This window comes from Triticum urartu, chromosome 3A (assembly GCF_056163025.1).
Source record: "Triticum urartu cultivar PI428250 chromosome 3A, HENAU_Tu73, whole genome shotgun sequence".
Taxonomy (NCBI): domain Eukaryota; kingdom Viridiplantae; phylum Streptophyta; class Magnoliopsida; order Poales; family Poaceae; genus Triticum; species Triticum urartu.
Window position 1 is genome coordinate 80659940 of NC_141875.1, and position 17199 is coordinate 80677138.

A 17199-nucleotide genomic window follows, 5' to 3' on the forward strand; every position below is an offset into this window, starting at 1 on the left:
GGCCTGGATTTCCACGATCTGGCCCCGAACTTCGTCCTTAATATCTCGGCGTTTATCGTCGTGTGCGAGGCCTTCCTCCGCATCCGCCCCCATTTCGGCCTATGGCTAAAGACTTTCAACATCAAGCCGAAGATGGTGCGCGGCAGCCAGGCGGAGTGCGGCGGCGCCATGGTTGGCAAGATGGCCAACGTTCTGTGGCTCGAGGGCTCCTTCGTGGAGACCCTGAAGAGGTAGCAATCATGGTGGTTTTACATCACCGAGTCGCGCGACGCCGAATGGTCGCACCCCCTGAGTTCCGATCCGGCCCCCCCTACGCGCCTCACCTCCTGGAAGGAGACAGGCCTATCTTGGGGTAAAAAAGGAGAGATGACCGGACTCCAAACATGCATCCAAACCCTGGTGGACAAGAAGCTCAAGCTTGTCAACGTAGTCCAGGTTATGCTCATCCGCCTGATCCTCCCGTGTCAACGACGGGCCTTCAACCTTTGGGAGTTCGACCCGGCGCAGCATCAAACTCTTAACAGGCTCTTCGACACGACGTACGAAGATGCCTGGAGGATGCTTTTCAAGGGCGCCGAGGCTCCCGCATCCGCTGCCGAGGATCGCTGATTCAGTACTCAGCGCCGCGCTCTGGCGGTAAGCTGTTTTTGTCTTTTTACAAGGTATCAACTTTTCATAGTTTGACTCTATGCGGGATCTAAGCTCCTTTATATTTGACAGGATTGGGAGGTGACGTCCAGACAGATCGACTGTCCGGCTCCCTTGCCCGAAGGCCCAACGGACGCCCACTTGGCGAAGCTGCTGGTTCCGGCACCCTACGTGGTGCCGGAGAAGAAGTCCAAGAAGGCCGCGAGGACTCGAAGGAGTGCCCGACGCCAGGAGGTGTCGGATTCATCATCCGGCGGCTCCGAGGCGCATTCCTCCCGTGAAGACAAGAGGAAGGAGAAGAAACCTCTCCCCCTCCAGCGGGAGGAGAGAAGAAAAGGAAGGCCGCCCTCTCTGAGGAAGCCGGGGGGTCCAAGAAGGGAAAGACCCATCCTCCGGACTACTCCCCCGATGTCAACGACGGCGGAGAGGAGTGGCAGCCCAGGGCCAAGCCCCTGGCGAGATCGTAAGCATCCGGATACTGGAGTAATTCATAGTATTCGTTTTTTGTGCAGCTTTCCCTTATGTCGAAATATGTTTATGCAGCCACCCAAAGACCGGCTCGACGCATCATCGAGCGGCTCACTGGACCCGTCGGATGTGAACTCGCTACCGACGGCTTCATCCCCCCGCCCTACGGATGACACCGAAGTGTTGTCCCAACAGGTTCCAAGCCGGGAGGAGGTGGTCCTGGAGGCGCCGCAAGGCGACCTCCCGGACTCCAGGAGTAAAGGGGATGATACCCCCCAGGGCTCCAAGTCCGGCCCAAGGCCGGACGCCACTCCGGAACCCTCAAAGGTTCCAGAGTCCGGTGGGCGACCTCCTTCCAAGAGGAGCAAGCCCACTAAGGGAGTCCTGGATTAGGGGGTGTTCGGGTAGCCGGACTATACCTTCAGCCGAACTCCAGGACTATGAAGATACAAGATTGAAGACTTCGTCCCGTGTCCGGATGGGACTTTCCTTGGCGTGGAAGGCAAGCTTGGCGATGCAGTTATTCAAGATCTCCTACCATTGTAACTGACTCTATGTAACCCTAACCCTATCTGGTGTCTATATAAACCGGAGGGTTGTAGTCCGTAGGATAGAATCAACTCCATACACAACAATCATACCATAGGCTAGCTTCTAGGGTTTAGCCTCCTTGATCTCATGGTAGATCTACTCTTGTACTACCCATATCATCAATATTAATCAAGCAGGAGTAGGGTTTTGCCTCCATCGAGAGGGCCCGAACCTGGGTAAAACAAAGTGTCCCCTGTCTCCTGTTACCATCCGGCCTAGACGCACAGTTCGGGACCCCCTACCCAAGATCCGCCGGTTTTGACACCGACATTGGTGCTTTCATTGAGAGTTCCTCTGTGTCGTCGCCCTTAGGCCCGATGGCTCCTTCGATCATCAACAACAATGCAGTCCAGGTTGAGACTCTTCTCCCCGGACAGATCTTAGTCTTCGACGGCTTCACACTGCGGGCCAATTCGCTTGGCCACCTTGAGCAGATCAAAAGCTACGCCCCTGGCCATCAGGCCAGGCTTGGAAGCCTAAACTACATGGCTGACACCCACGAGGACTTGATCTTCAACGGATTCAAGCCACAGCCAAGCGCGCCGCACTGTCTCGATGGGCATGATATAGCTCTGCCGCCGAATAGCGCTTTGAAGGCCGCACACGCACCGGTTCCGACCATTGATTCGGAGCCCACTGCGCCAATCGAGGATGAGCGGTTGGACGTCATCTCAGGGGCTGCGATCCCAAAAGCGATCGAGCCGAACGCTAGCCCCGCACTCTACACAACCCGTAACTCCAAGGGTCCGGACTCCACTCCGGACTCCAAACCCCCGCGCCCCTGCTAATCGAATCCGATCGGGCACCGATGATGGAGTTCACCACCGCAGACATCTTTCAGCACTCGCCCTTCGGCGACATCCTGAATTCTCTAAACTCTATCTCATTGTCAGGAGAGCTCTGGCCGGACTACGGTCAGCAAAGTTGGGATGCGGACGACGAAGAAATCCAAAACCCACCCACCACCCACTTTATAGCAACTGTCGACGATTTAACCGACATGCCCGACTTTGGCTCCAAAGACATCGATAGCATGGATGACGATGGAGGAGATACCGACGAACCAACTCCCATAGGGCATTGGACAGCCACCTCATCTCACGATGTGTACATGGTGGACACCCCTAAGGGAGACGACAACGAGGAAAAAGGGGAGGAAACGAGAGATTGACCCCCCGAAAAGCAATCAAGGAGTCGCGTAAACGCCGACCCAAGCCCCGCCTCGACACAAACCCAGCCATAGAGCAGGACGAGCCGGTAAACGACGGGCAGGCCTTAGAGCAACCGTCCGAACAGGGCAACACGGATAGAGAAACCGAGCATCCCTCCTCCGGCGAAAACGGCATTCCGGACGACCTCACGCCGAATAAACTCACGGAGCAGAAGAATCTCCATGAGAGGCTTCTTGCAACTGCACACAGCCTAAAAAAGCAGAAGCGGAAGCTAAAAACAGCGGAAGACGCACTCCGGATCAGATGGAGCAAGGTAATGAATGCCACAGATAAGTACGGCGACAGTCGCCGCACTAGAAGCTATCCGAAAAGAAAGCTACTGCCTGAATTCGACGAAGAGGCCCTAGAGCCCTCGCATTCGGAAAATGAAAAAGCCACACGGTCGGATGGACGACCCCATAAAACGACAAGCGGCGCCGCACCTAAATCGGCATGCGACCCACTTAAGGATTCACATCATGGCCCAGTCAGGTCCATTTATGGGCCAAGAAAGCAAGCTCTCGTAAGCAACGCTATGAAGCCATCATCAGAATTCGGCATACCCAAATACAGGGGTGCGGCACACCCCCTATGTTTCACCGATGAGGTCCTGGACCATGAATTCCCAGAAGGATTCAAACCCGTAAACATAGAGGCATCTGATGGAACAACAGACCCTGGAGTCTGGATCGAGGACTATATCCTCCACATACACATGGCTAGAGGAGATGATCTCCACACCATAAAATATCTACCCCTTAAGCTTAAAGGGCCAGCCCGACATTGGCTTAAAAGCCTTCCAGAAAACACAATTGGAAGCTGGGAAGAACTCGAGGATGCCTTCCGAGCAAACTTTCAAGGGACCTATGTCCGTCCTCCGGATGCAGACGACCTTAGTCACATAACTCAACAACCCGGAGAATCAGCTCGGCAGTTCTGGAATAGATTCCTCACTAAAAAGAATCAGATAGTCGACTGTCCGGACGCCAAAGCCTTAGCAGCTTTCAGGCATAGCGTCCGAGACGAATGGCTCGCCAGACACCTCGGCCAAGAAAAACCAAGAACAATGGCCGCACTTACAAGCCTCATGACCCGCTTTTGTGCAGGGGAGGACAGCGGGTTGGCAAGGTGCAGCCCCAGCGACCCAAGTACATCTGAAACCAGGGATGGAAACGGAAGACCGCGACGTAACAAGGATCGTCGCCGGACTAAGGACAAAAGTCCGAAGAGCACGGCAGTCAACGCCGGATTCAAAGGCTCACGACAAAATCAGGAACCCCCCCCCCCCCAAGATAACAGGGACGATCCATCCAACCTAAATAAAATCCTGGACAGGATATGTCAGATACACAGTACTCCCGCGAAGCCTGCGAACCATACCCACAGAGACTGTTGGGTCTTCAAACAATCCGGCAGACTCAATGCCGAACACAAGGGGCTCGACACACCAAGCGAAGGCGAGGACGAACCCCAACAGCAGAGCACCAGGAAACAAAAGAACTTCCCGCAAGAAGTAAAAACAGTGAACTCACTTCACATAACAAAACGTGCGGTGCCCGTAAAGGTACGCACCACACGGCCCATCCCCAAAGGATCCTGCCACTGGTTGTCAAAACCGATCACCTTCGATCAGCTAGATTATTCTAGAAACATCAAGAATGCAGGATGGACTGCCTTGATACTCGATCCAATAATTGGCGGACTCAAGTTTTCAAATGTCCTTATGGACGGCGCCAGCGGACTAAACCTGATATATCAGGATACAATACAGCACCTGGGGATAAACCCAGCAAGAATCCGTCACAGCAAAACCTCCTTTCAAGGGGTAATACCCGGTCCGGACACCCATTGTATGGGTTTTCTCCGGCTCACAGTCACATTCGGCTCTGCCGATAACCTCCGCTGCGAAAAGCTGACCTTCCACGTCGTCCCGTTCTCAAGTCGCTATCAAGCACTACTGGGACGCGAAGCTTTCGCTCAATTTAACGCAATACCGCATTATGCATCTCTTATGCCTAAGATGCCCGGTCCACGAGGCATCATCTCTTTGATGGGAAAACACTAAAGTGTGCCTCCCCAAGCGGAGGACAGTGCGGCCGCTTTAACAGCCCCACAGCAAAATGGCCTCACCGGCCAAAAAAACTCCAAAATAGGTCATTTAAAGACCACGAACGCGGATAGACGAGTTTGGTGCAAAATCGTCATTGATGCAGGCCTAGAAGCCATATACCCCCGCACAAGGGGCTCCACGCATATACAATAAGAGACAATAAAGCTCAAACTTTCATATCTTACTTTATATTTTGCTTTTTTTCTGGCACGACCCGTTCTCAAACTCAGTTCCTCCCTTTTACAGACGAACATCGTGCGGCGCCCGTCCAGGATATGGCACAACGGAGACACAGGCGCAGACGTGCAGTAGGGACCCGTCCTAAAGGATTCTTTTTAGATTAAGACCCTGCGTAAACCTTTTTTACTGTCTCTTGTTGCTACACATCCCCTGGTTTTTTTTCCTTCCAGTATAACCAAGGAGGAGGCTGGCGTCTTGGCATGTGTCCACGTCAGAATTTTTGCACGTACCTGGACACTAGGGGCTTTTTTAATAAAGAGTGTCGTTTGGCCCGCACTCATAAAGACCGAACACCTTAGGGAGTGTTTGGCGTCGCGAGTTTTGGCATTATATGCATCAACTCCGAATCATGTCTTTGGTCAAATGTTGGGTTGCCCGGCTCCTGAGTTTGGCTACCTTACGTTCTGTTCTATCGGCTAAGGTAGCACCAGGAGAACTACTGTGATTGTGCCCCCGGTTCGGCCAGGGCGAGCACCTCAGTAGAGAAAGCCGAAAACTGACTGTCATGATGTAGCGTGAGACTGGTCAGCCATTCGATGACCTATCGGAATCTATCGGATTCCTCTGCTTTAACGAAGGGCCGCTTCCTGGTCAGGCACATACGCGCCCCGAATTCGGACGAGCGCAGTTGCCACCAAGGAGCTACCTAAAGAGTCTCATTTTCAAACTCCTATGGCTAAGTGAAAGTGTTAAAGCATTATAGTCCGGTTACCTGGCCCGCTGCGCTATCACCTCCTTTGTAGGACCAAGACGTTGGGTTAAGTGTGAAAATGCGTCTTTTGCGAGCACCCCCGCACTATGTGCGTGGGGGCTGAAGCCAACGACTGCCATCTTTCAGATTCTATACATATATATATATATATATATATATATATATATATATATCTTAAAACGGCCGCATAGGTGGTGTTTACAATACTTGGAGGCACAAGTATAAAAAAAGGCCACTACAGCTTATCAAAATATTACTTTATAATTACATATGCTATCATAACATAGCATCTTTCGGGCACTGCGTCTCTATTACACAAGCGCCTTCAAGAACTTCCTGAAAATAGTGCTCGAAGGGTACTCGGCTTTGGTCCGAGTCTCGGGACGCAACAACGGTGGTATCCATCTCTGCCCAGTATGTCTTAACATGGGCTAGAGCCATCCTAGCGCCCTCTATGCATGCTGACTTCTTAATTGCATTTATACGCGGCACCGTGTCAAGGAATTGCTGCACCAAGCTGAATTTTTCTACAAGCTTGATTTACGAACTCGACCTTTCGCAGGAAGGAAGTTCCGTATACCATCAACGGAGTCAAACCGCTAGAGGGTCACATATATCTAAATACTAGTTCCGATCATACCAGTACTTACTTCTGTGGAGATACGAGAAAGGGGGAGAAGATGCGTCGGCTCCGAACTCCCCGGCCACAGGTGACCCACGACGTACTTCATGGCGAGTCCAGACAACCTATTCAGTTCGGCCCATTGAGCCAAACGATCACCCACTGCCAGTGGACGCTCTGGATTGTGAAACTGTGACCAGAAAAGTCTTTCCACTTCGCGATCTTTATGATCTCGAAAGTGTTCGGTCGCATCAGCAGCACTCGCTGCCAAATCCAGATAGGTGTCCTCCACACTCCACATCCGGTCCAACGGAGCAAACTTCGGATCACAAACCTTCCTTCGCAGCATAAAGGGCTTTCCAGCCACAATCTGTTCAGCCTGACGCAGCTCCTCCTTCGCAGCTCTCATTGCAGAGCGTGCGTCCTTGGCATTGGCGACGGCCTTCTCTAAGTCCATCTGTTTCGCCTGGTCTTCTTTCTCAAGAAGCCTACAACGGTCGGTAGCGCTTTTCAACTTTTTGGCCATCTCGGCCATCTCCTCTTTGCTTCGGCAATGAGCAGCATGTTCGGCTCTCAGCTCTTCAAGGGCCTTCTGGGCAGCCGCATCGCTTTTTCCGGCTTGCTCCTTAGCTCGGGCAAGTCCTGCCCTAAGATTCTCCACGGCGGCCGTACCATCTGCGTCAAGCACACACATTGTAAGACACTGGCATGAAGCTCCTCTTACCTGGCGCCGCCCGAAGAATTACATACCTTGAGCCTCATCAAGCCGCTTGTTGACAAGCGCGATGTCGGCATCTGCCACGTCCAGTTGCCGCTTTAGTTCAGCAAATTCATCAGTTCGGCTCGATTCTGAACACCTCTCCACCTAAATTAAAAGGCGACATCTTAGACCTGGGATTATGATCCTCCGCGTGCCGTCATTTCTTGACAACGCGTAGAGTCTCAGGGGCTACTATCTACACAGGGCGCATCTTACTTATGCGCAACTGACAAAAGTGTACATCATCTAACATACCTCAAAACCCGTCAGCAAGCTTTTGACGGCCTCATGCAATCCGTCTTCTGCGGATGAAATCCTTTCAATCACCGTGCCCATCAATGCATGGTGCTCCTCTGAGATAGAAGCTCGCCCCAGCAGAATCTTTAGCTCCTCCAGCTGAGCACCAGACGATGCCGGACTTGTCCTATGGCCTCTTTCGAAGGCCGGACGCGGAGAACTTCGGGGGGCCGCACTGCCACCTTCCGCCCCTGCCGGATTCGAAGAAACCCTCCGCGACGACACCTCAGGGTTGCCCGCCTCGCTAGGCGGCACGGCAGGGGGAGGCGTCCCGCTCTCCATCATCTCCGGAAGAAGATCCCCCGAAGACGAGCTCTGTTGAGAAGGGCTGAGGTCCGAGCTACAAGGTAAAATTTCGGTTAATCTTCTCAGATATAAATCAAAGATTTCTCTCATCCCTCAAAAGGAAAACCTCTCTCTACTTACGGCTCGCTGGAGGGCTGATCCCCTTGAGGGCGTAGTCCGGCCGAGGGACTCCCCGGTGTCGGACCCTCTGACGAAGATTTTTCCCCCGCTTCGAGACCATGGTTTCTGGATCGTCAGAGGAGGCTCTTTTCTTCCCCTTAGGAGAGGAATTGTCGGTTCCTCCCTTCGAAGCAGCCTCCTTCGAGGAGGCCATAGCTTCCTTGTCCTCCCCCTCCAAAGGCATTATTTCCAGCATCCTGGCTAGCACGGGATCCGGCCTGGTTTCAGGAAGGGGAGCCGGACACCTGATCAGCTTTGCCTTCGCTATCCACTCCTGTTTAAAAGGACAGCTCTTTTAGGGGCAAGTGTATTATACGGATAGAAGGTCTGGGCACAAGGTTGCTTACTTGAGTATCCGGGCGATTGCAGCTTAGACCTGCGTCCTCGGTTAAATCCGGACACATCTCTTGTGATCCGAAGAACAGTTTATACATCTCCACGGGTGTTGCGCCCATGAAATTCTGGAGAGCTCGCGGTCCCTCTGGATTAAACTCCCACAGGCGAAGGGGGCGACGTTTGCCGGGAAATATTCGGCGAATCAGCATGACCTGCGTCACCTTGACCAGGTTGAGGTCTCCTTCTAAGAGATCCCTAATGCGACCCTGCAACAGGGGCACGTCTTTGGATAACCCCCAATCTAATCCTTTGTTAACCCATGACGCTAGCCGTGGTGGGGGACCCGAGCGAAAGGCAGGAGGCACCACCCACTTGGCGCTCCTGGGAGCGGTGATATAGAACCACTCTCGTTGCCACAAGCCGAGCTCCTCTTGAAAGGAGCCCTCGGGCCATGGAGCATCAGCATTCTTACTTATGACAGCACCTTCGCACTCTGCGTGCCGTCCCTTGATCATCTTCGGCTCCACTCCAAAAGTCTTGAGCCATAATCCAAAGTGAGGAGTAACACGGAGGAATGCTTCGCACACGACGATGAATGAGGAAATGTGGAGGATAGACTCCGGGGCTAAGTCGTGAAATTCCAGCCCGTAATAAAACAGCAGCTCCCTCACGAAAGGATCTATCGGGAAGCCTAACCCCTGAAGGAAGTGAGACACGAACACCACTCTCTCACCAGGCTGGGGACTGGGGATAGCCTGCCCTTGAGCAGGCAACCTGTGCTGAATTTCGGCAGTCAAGAACTTAGCCTCTCTCAACTTTAGCACGTCCTCCTCCATGACGGAGGAGGGCATCCATCGGCCCTGAAGGTCGGAACAGGACATTGTCGAAGGTCCGAAGCGCCTGGAATCTGGAACCTAGGGTGTTGGAACTCGAGGCGACGGGCGAACTCATTTGAGATCGAAAAAAGGAGCAGGGCCCTGGTCTCTTTATAAGAGGTTGAATACCGGGAGCCCTCCCCGTGACCGTTTGGGACTCGCCTTTAATCGAGAAAGCAGGCTAACGGGCACGATTGGGTTACCCACGTCCGTATTGATGAGAATCCCGTAAAAGGGTGGTACATGATCTCTGCTTTGACAAGACGTGCCAACGAAACCGCCTCGCAAAACATGTTGAGGTGAAAAAGTAAAAACGATTCGAAGGACTTGGCTGTAGTGTCTTGGCACACTGCGGAATACGTCAGCAGATTTGATTTGTGTCAATATTATTCTCTCTATGGCAATATGTGGAAGCTTATTTTGCAGAGCCGGACACTATTCTTGGTGTTTACAAACTTCTATGAAGGACTTGGAGGAGGAACCCGCCTTGCAATGCCGAAGACAATTTTGCACGCCGGACTCGTCGTCATTGAAGCCTGGTTCAGGGGCTACTGAGGGAGTCCTGGATTAGGGGGTGTTCGGGTAGCCGGACTATACCTTCAGCCGAACTCCAGGACTATGGAGATACAAGATTGAAGACTTCGTCCCGTGTCCGGATGGGACTTTCCTTGGCGTCGAAGGCAAGCTTGGTGATGAGGATATTCAAGATCTCCTACCATTGTAACCGACTCTATGTAACCCTAACCCTATCCGGTGTCTATATAAACCGGAGGGTTGTAGTCCGTAGGACAGAATCAACTCCATACACAACAATCATACCATAGGCTAGCTTCTAGGGTTTAGCCTCCTTGATCTCGTGGTAGATCTACTCTTGTACTACCCATATCATCAATATTAATCAAGCAGGAGTAGGGTTTTGCCTCCATCGAGAGGGCTCGAACCTGGGTAAAACAAAGTGTCCCCTGTCTCCTGTTACCATCCGGCCTAGACGCACAGTTCGGGACCCCCTACCCGAGATCCGCCGGTTTTGACACCGACACCCACCGTGTCGGTGACCCCCGTCCAACCGGGGACTCCGGACAATCTGTTGGAGGTGCTCGAAGGCGCCTCCATCGACAAGGGACACCGCACTATTATGAGTGCGGTGGTCCAGAAGGTTCAGTCCGCCAAGAACGGACTGACTGAAGCTTGCACAAGCCTTTTAACAGGCTTTGAAGTAAGTAAAGAATGTTTAAATAATATTACCACATAGACAGTAGCCCCTGATGCTCTGTTGGGCGTTCGGGAGGAAAAGCCGAATAGAGGATCAAAGAATTCACAGGAGTCTGACAAAAGGAGTCAATATGCGTGTGCAGGCTTATCTACTAGCGTTCGCCGCACTGACTGCGGAAGTGGACGTACTGAAGCAGAGCCTTGAGAAGTCCGAGCAAGAGCTCGGGCGTGCCAAGAAGCAGCTTGAGGAGAAGGTAGTTCCAGCTTCGGCATCTCATTGTGACTAGCAGGGCTGCCCTGCAGCCTCTGCCGATTGCCCCGAGCTAACTAGGGTGGGTTTCTTCTTCTTAGGGATTCTCTCTCCATCCGCACCAACTGACTGGTCAGAAGCATCTCCTTCTGTGCTGTTTACGACTTGATTTTGGTCGGTTGGATTGAAGGCCTCATTAGACAGCAAGGGCAGCTCCACCCTTCTGTAAACCTGCTTATTAGTTTGCGGCCCCCCTTCCATTTGTTCTGATACTTGTTCTTTGTAGGTGAGGTCACCTCAGCTCCTTTATCCGCAGCCGTGCTGGAATCTCTTGTCTCAGCTTTATTATTCTGATTGGAGGTGTGCTCCCTGGACATGTTCTCACCAGAGTTGGGTTTTTTTGCGCTCGTCCGACGCACGGAGTTCTCTCCCAAAAGGTAGATCACCATTAGCGTCTATGGCTCCCGGTGTCAGACAATGCAGATCAGAGTGGCCCAACCGGCCATAAGAGAAGCAAAAGTGTGGTATGTTCTCGTAATGGATATCATAGGCATTTGTACTCTTCCTCCTAGTCGATTCAATCAGAATCCATCATCTCAAAGGCTTGCTCACATCCAATGTGACTCTGGCTCTGAAGTATCCATTAACATGGTCAAAAACCACATCAGTAGCGTGCTCATCAATCTGTTTTGCAATCGCAGCACACCACTTGTCAGTACGCAGATTGAAGGGGAGGTTAACAACCCTAGCCCACATCTGAAGCTTTTCGAACCTAAGTTCTGAGGGGCGCATGCACTTGTCGAACTCTGAGAGGACGACGACGTTCCTGCTCACATGCCATGGCGCTCCTTGCCAGACACGGTCTTGATCCCTCTGGTTTGCAAACTCAGCCACAAACGTGTTCTCCCCCACCGATCTGAAGCTGAGACCTTTAGGGTTACCCCACACCGGACGAAGCGTGTTGGTGATGGTTTGGATGTGGAGGAGATTCATGTGGGGGACTTTTCCAGCCAGCCTCCACTTCGTCGGCGCCCCATCATCCGCATCGTCAAGCACTAGTGGTGTGGCCTCTTCCTCGGTGATGTGGAGTTTCCCCAGAGCCTCCGCCAGTCTTGCCCTAGCCGCCCGCGGCGACAAGGGATCTTTCCCTCTGCCCTGCCCTGAAGATGCTGCCATCCCCGGGCTCCGATCCTGTGCGCCTCGCCGAGGTTCAGCGCGCGCTACCGTGATCCACCCTCAAAACCCTAATCGCCTAGGTGCGGCGCTCCGGGAATTTTGGGGGGGGGGGAAGTTAATATTACCAAATCATGCCTAAACCACAATTTTTTCCTACCACCAATGGTAGTTACCACCACTTGCGTTTTGTATGTTGTACATAGTATCTATAAAAACCGAGAGTTTGTATGTGTAGTACGTAGTATATAACAATGTTTAGGTAGTATATATACTACTTTTTTGTAGTATGTACCATATTTTCAGTATACTCTTTTTTATGTACAAATATGTACGTATTTCGTAAATACAACAAAAACTATGGACTCATATGAAAAAAATTCATGGAACTTGCTTTGAAATATCTTAAATATATTATATGAACATATTTATAATGATAAACTAATATATATATATATATACTATTTCATGATAGTATATGAGACATGTGGGGTAACTACCACCGAGTGGTAGGATGTATTTTCCTTATAGATTCCATCTTACGTCATTTATTTCTACCCACCACCTCTCCGTCCGTCACCCCACCCTCCATTGATCTCCCGGTTTTCCATCACTTTTTGGCTATCATCAAACAAATCTTTTGGTAACCAAACAAACCATATCAATCCACGGTATAACAAGAAATGCATGACCATAAACAAAGTGTTTCTTGTGGTAAAACTTGGTACCGATCACACAAATAAATAGAAATAAATTTATGGTCAGTAAATAAATACTCCTTCTGTCCGGAAATACTTGTTGGAGAAATGGATAAAAATGGATGTATCTAGAACTAAAATACGTCTAGTGTAGCGACCAGACCTCAAACAATCTGATCTGTGTGCATCAGTGTCACAGTACTTGAGGATTTATAACAGAGTAGGAATCACACACTTATTACATCGAATGTATCAAAAGAGAACTTATTACAATAAATATGGCTTAAGGCCATCTAATACGATAACAACGGAAGGCTTGGAAGATAAAATGAGTCCATCAACTCCAACGGCATCACTGAGTGAAAGACCACGACCTAAGGCACCTTACTCGCCGTCTGAAAAGTCTGCAACATGAACGTTGCAGCCCAAAAACGGGTCAGCACATGGAATATGCTGGCAATGTAACACAAGAGAGTAATGAACAGAATAATGCTATCACTACATGCATATATGGTGTGACGCCCCCAATTCAATCGTACACTAATCATACACGCAAATGTGTACGATCAAGATTAGGGACTCATGGGAAGATATCACAACACAACTCTACAAATAAAATAAGTCATACAAGCATCATATTACAAGCCGGGGGCCTCGAGGGCTCGAATACAAGAGCTCGATCATAGACGAGTCAGCGGGAGCAACAATATCTGAGTACAGACATAAGTTAAACAAGTTTGCCTTAAGAAGGCTAGCACGAACTGGGATACAGATCGAAAGAGGCGCAGGCCCTCCTGCCTGGGATCCTCCTAAACTACTCCTGGTCGTCGTCAGCGGGCTGCACGTAGTAGTAGGCACCTCCCGAGTAGTAGTCGTCATCAACAGTGGCGTCTAGCTCCTGGGCTCCAACGCCTGGTTGCAGCAATCGGGTATAGAAAGAGGGGAAAAGGGGAGCAAAGCAACCGTGAGTACTCATCCAAAGTACTCGCAAGCAAGGAACTATACTACATATGTACGCATTGGTATCAAATGAAATAAGGGTATCATATGTGGACTGAACTGCAGAATGCCGGAATAAGAGGGGGATAGCTAGGCCTTTCGAAGACTATGCTTCTGGTAACCTCCATCTTGCAGCAGGAGAAGAGAGTAGATGGTAAGTTCACCAAGTAGTATCGTGTAGCAATATCCTAACCGATGATCCTCCCCTCGTCGCCCTGTGAAAGAGCGATCACCGGTTGTATCTGGCACTTGGAAGGGTGTGTTTTATTAGGTATCCGGTTCTAGTTGTCATAAGGTCAAGGTACAACTCCAAGTCGTCCTGTTACCGAAGATCACGACTATTCGAATAGATTAACTTCCCTGCAGGGGTGCACACATAACCCAACATGATCGATCCCATTTGGCCGGACACACTTTTTTGGGTCATGCCCGGCCTCAGAAGATCAACACGTTGCAGCCCTACCTAGGCACAATAGAGAGGTCAGCACACCGGTCTAAATCCTATGGCGCAGGGGTCTGGGCCCATCGCCCTTTGCACACCTGCACGATGCGAACGCGGCCGGAAGCAGACCTAGCCTAGCAGGCGTTCCAGTCCAATCCGGCGCGCGCCGCTCAGTCGCTGACGTCATGAAGGCTTCGGCTGATACCACGACATCGAGTGCCCATAACTGTCCCCGCGTAGATGGTTAGTGCGTATAGGCCAGTGGCCAGACTCGGATCAAATACCAAGATCTCGTTAAACGTGTTATCTTAAAATAACCGCGAACGCCGACCAGGGCCAGGCCCACCTCTCTCCTAGGTGGTCTCAACCTGCCCTGTCGCTTCGCCACAAAGATCCACACAGAAGGCTGTCGGGAAAGTATGTCCTTCCAGTCCCCAATTCGTGAATCAACCGCGGGTACTCCTCGAGCCAACCCGACTTTAGTCATCACATGTATCATGTATAAAGTATATAGTATATACCCGTGATCACCTCCTGAGTGATCACGGCCCGATAGTATAGCATGGCAGACAGACAAGAATGTAGGGCCACTGATGATAAACTAGCATCCTATACTAAGCATTAGGATTGCAGGTAAAGGTAACAACAGTAGTAGCAAGGACAGACTATGCATCAGGATAGGATTAACGGAAAGCAGTAACATGCTACACTACTCTAATGCAAGAAGTAGAGAGAAGAGTAGGCGATATCTGGTGATCAAAGGGGGGGCTTGCCTGGTTGCTTTGGCAAGAAGGAGGGGTCATCTTCGATGTAGTCGAACACACGGACATCGACAGCGATCTCGAAGTCTACCAGAAAGGAGTAACGGAGGGGGAACACAATAAATAACAGAGCAATCAAATGTAACACAAAGCAAGACACGGCAATACGTTGTGCTAGGGATGACCTAACGCAGTACTAGGTGCTACCAGCGAAGGGGGGAAACATCCGGGAAAGTATTCCCGGTGTTTCACGTTTTCGGACAGACGGACCGGAGGGGGACGGTTGCAGGTTTGCTATGCTAGGGACGTGTGGCGGATGAACGGGATGCGTATCTGGATTCGTCTCATTTTTCTGATCATTTTTCATATATAAAACTTTTTCATCCGAGTTACGGTTAATTTTGTATGAATTTCCAAAGTTTTAAAAATATTCTAGAATTTTGTGTTTAATTTAAATTCGAATTGACCAAGTCAATGTGACTAGTCAAAAGGAGAGGTGGTGCCCCATATGACACTGATTTAATAATTTTTAAATATTTATCTAATCTATTTAGATGGGACTCACTTGTCATTTGCTAAATGGGATAGTTAGCACTAAACTAATCCTAAACTAAATATAGCCTAATTAACAAGGGCCGATCATTAGTGGACAGAGTCCAGCTGGCCACACACGCACACCACACACACGCACGCTGTACACACAACACACATACATACACAACACACGTACACACAGTGCTAGGGGTTAATTCTGTTCTCTGTTTAGAAAAAATAGCATTTTGTGATTTTCATAGGAATTAATCCATGCATCAAATTGATTTGGTCCAATGAAAACATTTGAGCTTTGACAAGTGTACTACCTACAAATATTATTCTTACTCCTGTTAACAGTTGTTTAGCTACAGTTTAGGGGCTGCCCAGAGGGTTACTCAGTGTAATATTCATGAAGCTAGCCATACTAGACTGACTAGCAGCAGTATAAGCAGAGAGGTGGGCATTGGCGTGGCGCAGGCTCGACTGGGAAGGCGAGGCATGCACGGGTGAGCGCGGGGCGCGGCCGACGCGGCTAGCGGAAGCCGGGTAGCGAGCGTCAGCAGTGCAGCGGTAGCACGCGGCAACGGCGACATGCAGCACGGCACGGCGGCGTGCGATAGCGGCGCATGCAGTGCGCGGAGCAGAGCAGGTGCCGCAGCGGCGGTCGGAAGCGGTTGCGGACTCAACGGCGACAAATTGAAGCAGGCAAAGGAGGGATCCGGGAGAGGAGCTCACAGCGAACTTGGGGGCGCGGTCGAGGAGGCCGGGGGTGGACTGGAGCTGTTGGAATCGACGACGGCCGGAGATGTACGCGACGGGGACGACGACGATGGCGGGCGTACAGGGCCTCCCTGGTCCAACCCAATAGCGTAGATGAAGGAGGAGTTGTTGGTGAAGCCCCTGGACGTCCCAGCTCAACGCGGGGATGACGACGGCCGCGAGGACGACAAAGCCGTGGCAACAGCTGCGACTGCGATCGCTGCGGAGATGAGGACGAGTGAGGGAGAGGAGAAATGGATCTGGGGGCAGCTAGGGAGGGGATTAGGGTTTGGGGAAGGGGCGCCAGGGTCTTGTAGACTATGGGGAAGGTCGTGGATGGCCGGCACCTGGCCGGGGTGCCATGGATGGCCTCCACGATCCCCTCTGCCTCCTGTAGCATGAGGAAGGGGAAAACAGGGGGTGGGCTGGGCCAGTTATAGTTAGTTGGGCCAAGTGGCCTAGTAGGTTAGGTCCTATGTTCTTTTCTTTCTGTAGTTTTCTTTTCTGTTTTCTATTTTTATTAAAGGCAAAGGATTTTTGGTTCAACAGGGTACTTGACACATAAATACTATGTAATGCTATGAGCTAGCACAACATGTTCAAAGTTATTTTGTAGCGTGCAAATATTTATTTAAATTGAAAAGGATCAATTAAAAGTTGTTGGTACAATTTTAATTAGTTTAAGGGCATTTTGATTACTCATAATATGTTGGTTTCTTTTAGGAAAATTGTTAGTGAATTTTTGCAACCCAGTGGACATTTTTGTTTTACCGTTTGAAGAAATAAATATTTGACTTTCTTTTCAATTTGAATTTGAATTCGGTTTGGATCAAAGTGAGGTTTAGAAATTTAATTGCGATGTCATGGCACCACTAGTGTGTGGTTACTCTAGCTTAACTACCGGGGTGTTACAAATCTCCTCCACTACAAGAAATCTCGTCCCAAGATTTAAGAGAGGGGAAAGGGGAAAGTTCTACTTACGAAATTCTAACGATTCTTCTCGTTCTTGGTTGCTCTTCTCGAAGGAGTTGATCTC

General features: G+C 50.6%; 1 long non-coding RNA gene across 2 annotated transcripts; it reads right to left on the reverse strand.

Annotated features, from left to right (window-relative positions):
- Positions 1–12851: 12851 nt before the first annotated feature.
- LOC147978682 (uncharacterized) lies at positions 12852–16744 on the reverse strand. 2 transcript variants are annotated; one of them, XR_015599608.1, is made up of 3 exons: positions 16140–16744; positions 14883–14957; positions 12852–13072 (listed from the first exon to the last, which is right to left on the reverse strand). It is a non-coding gene; the product is annotated as an uncharacterized LOC147978682 (long non-coding RNA). The 2 variants fall into 2 exon arrangements; XR_015599607.1 differs by lacking the exon at positions 12852–13072 and adding an exon at positions 13258–13580.
- Between the last annotated feature and the right edge of the window lie 455 nt (positions 16745–17199).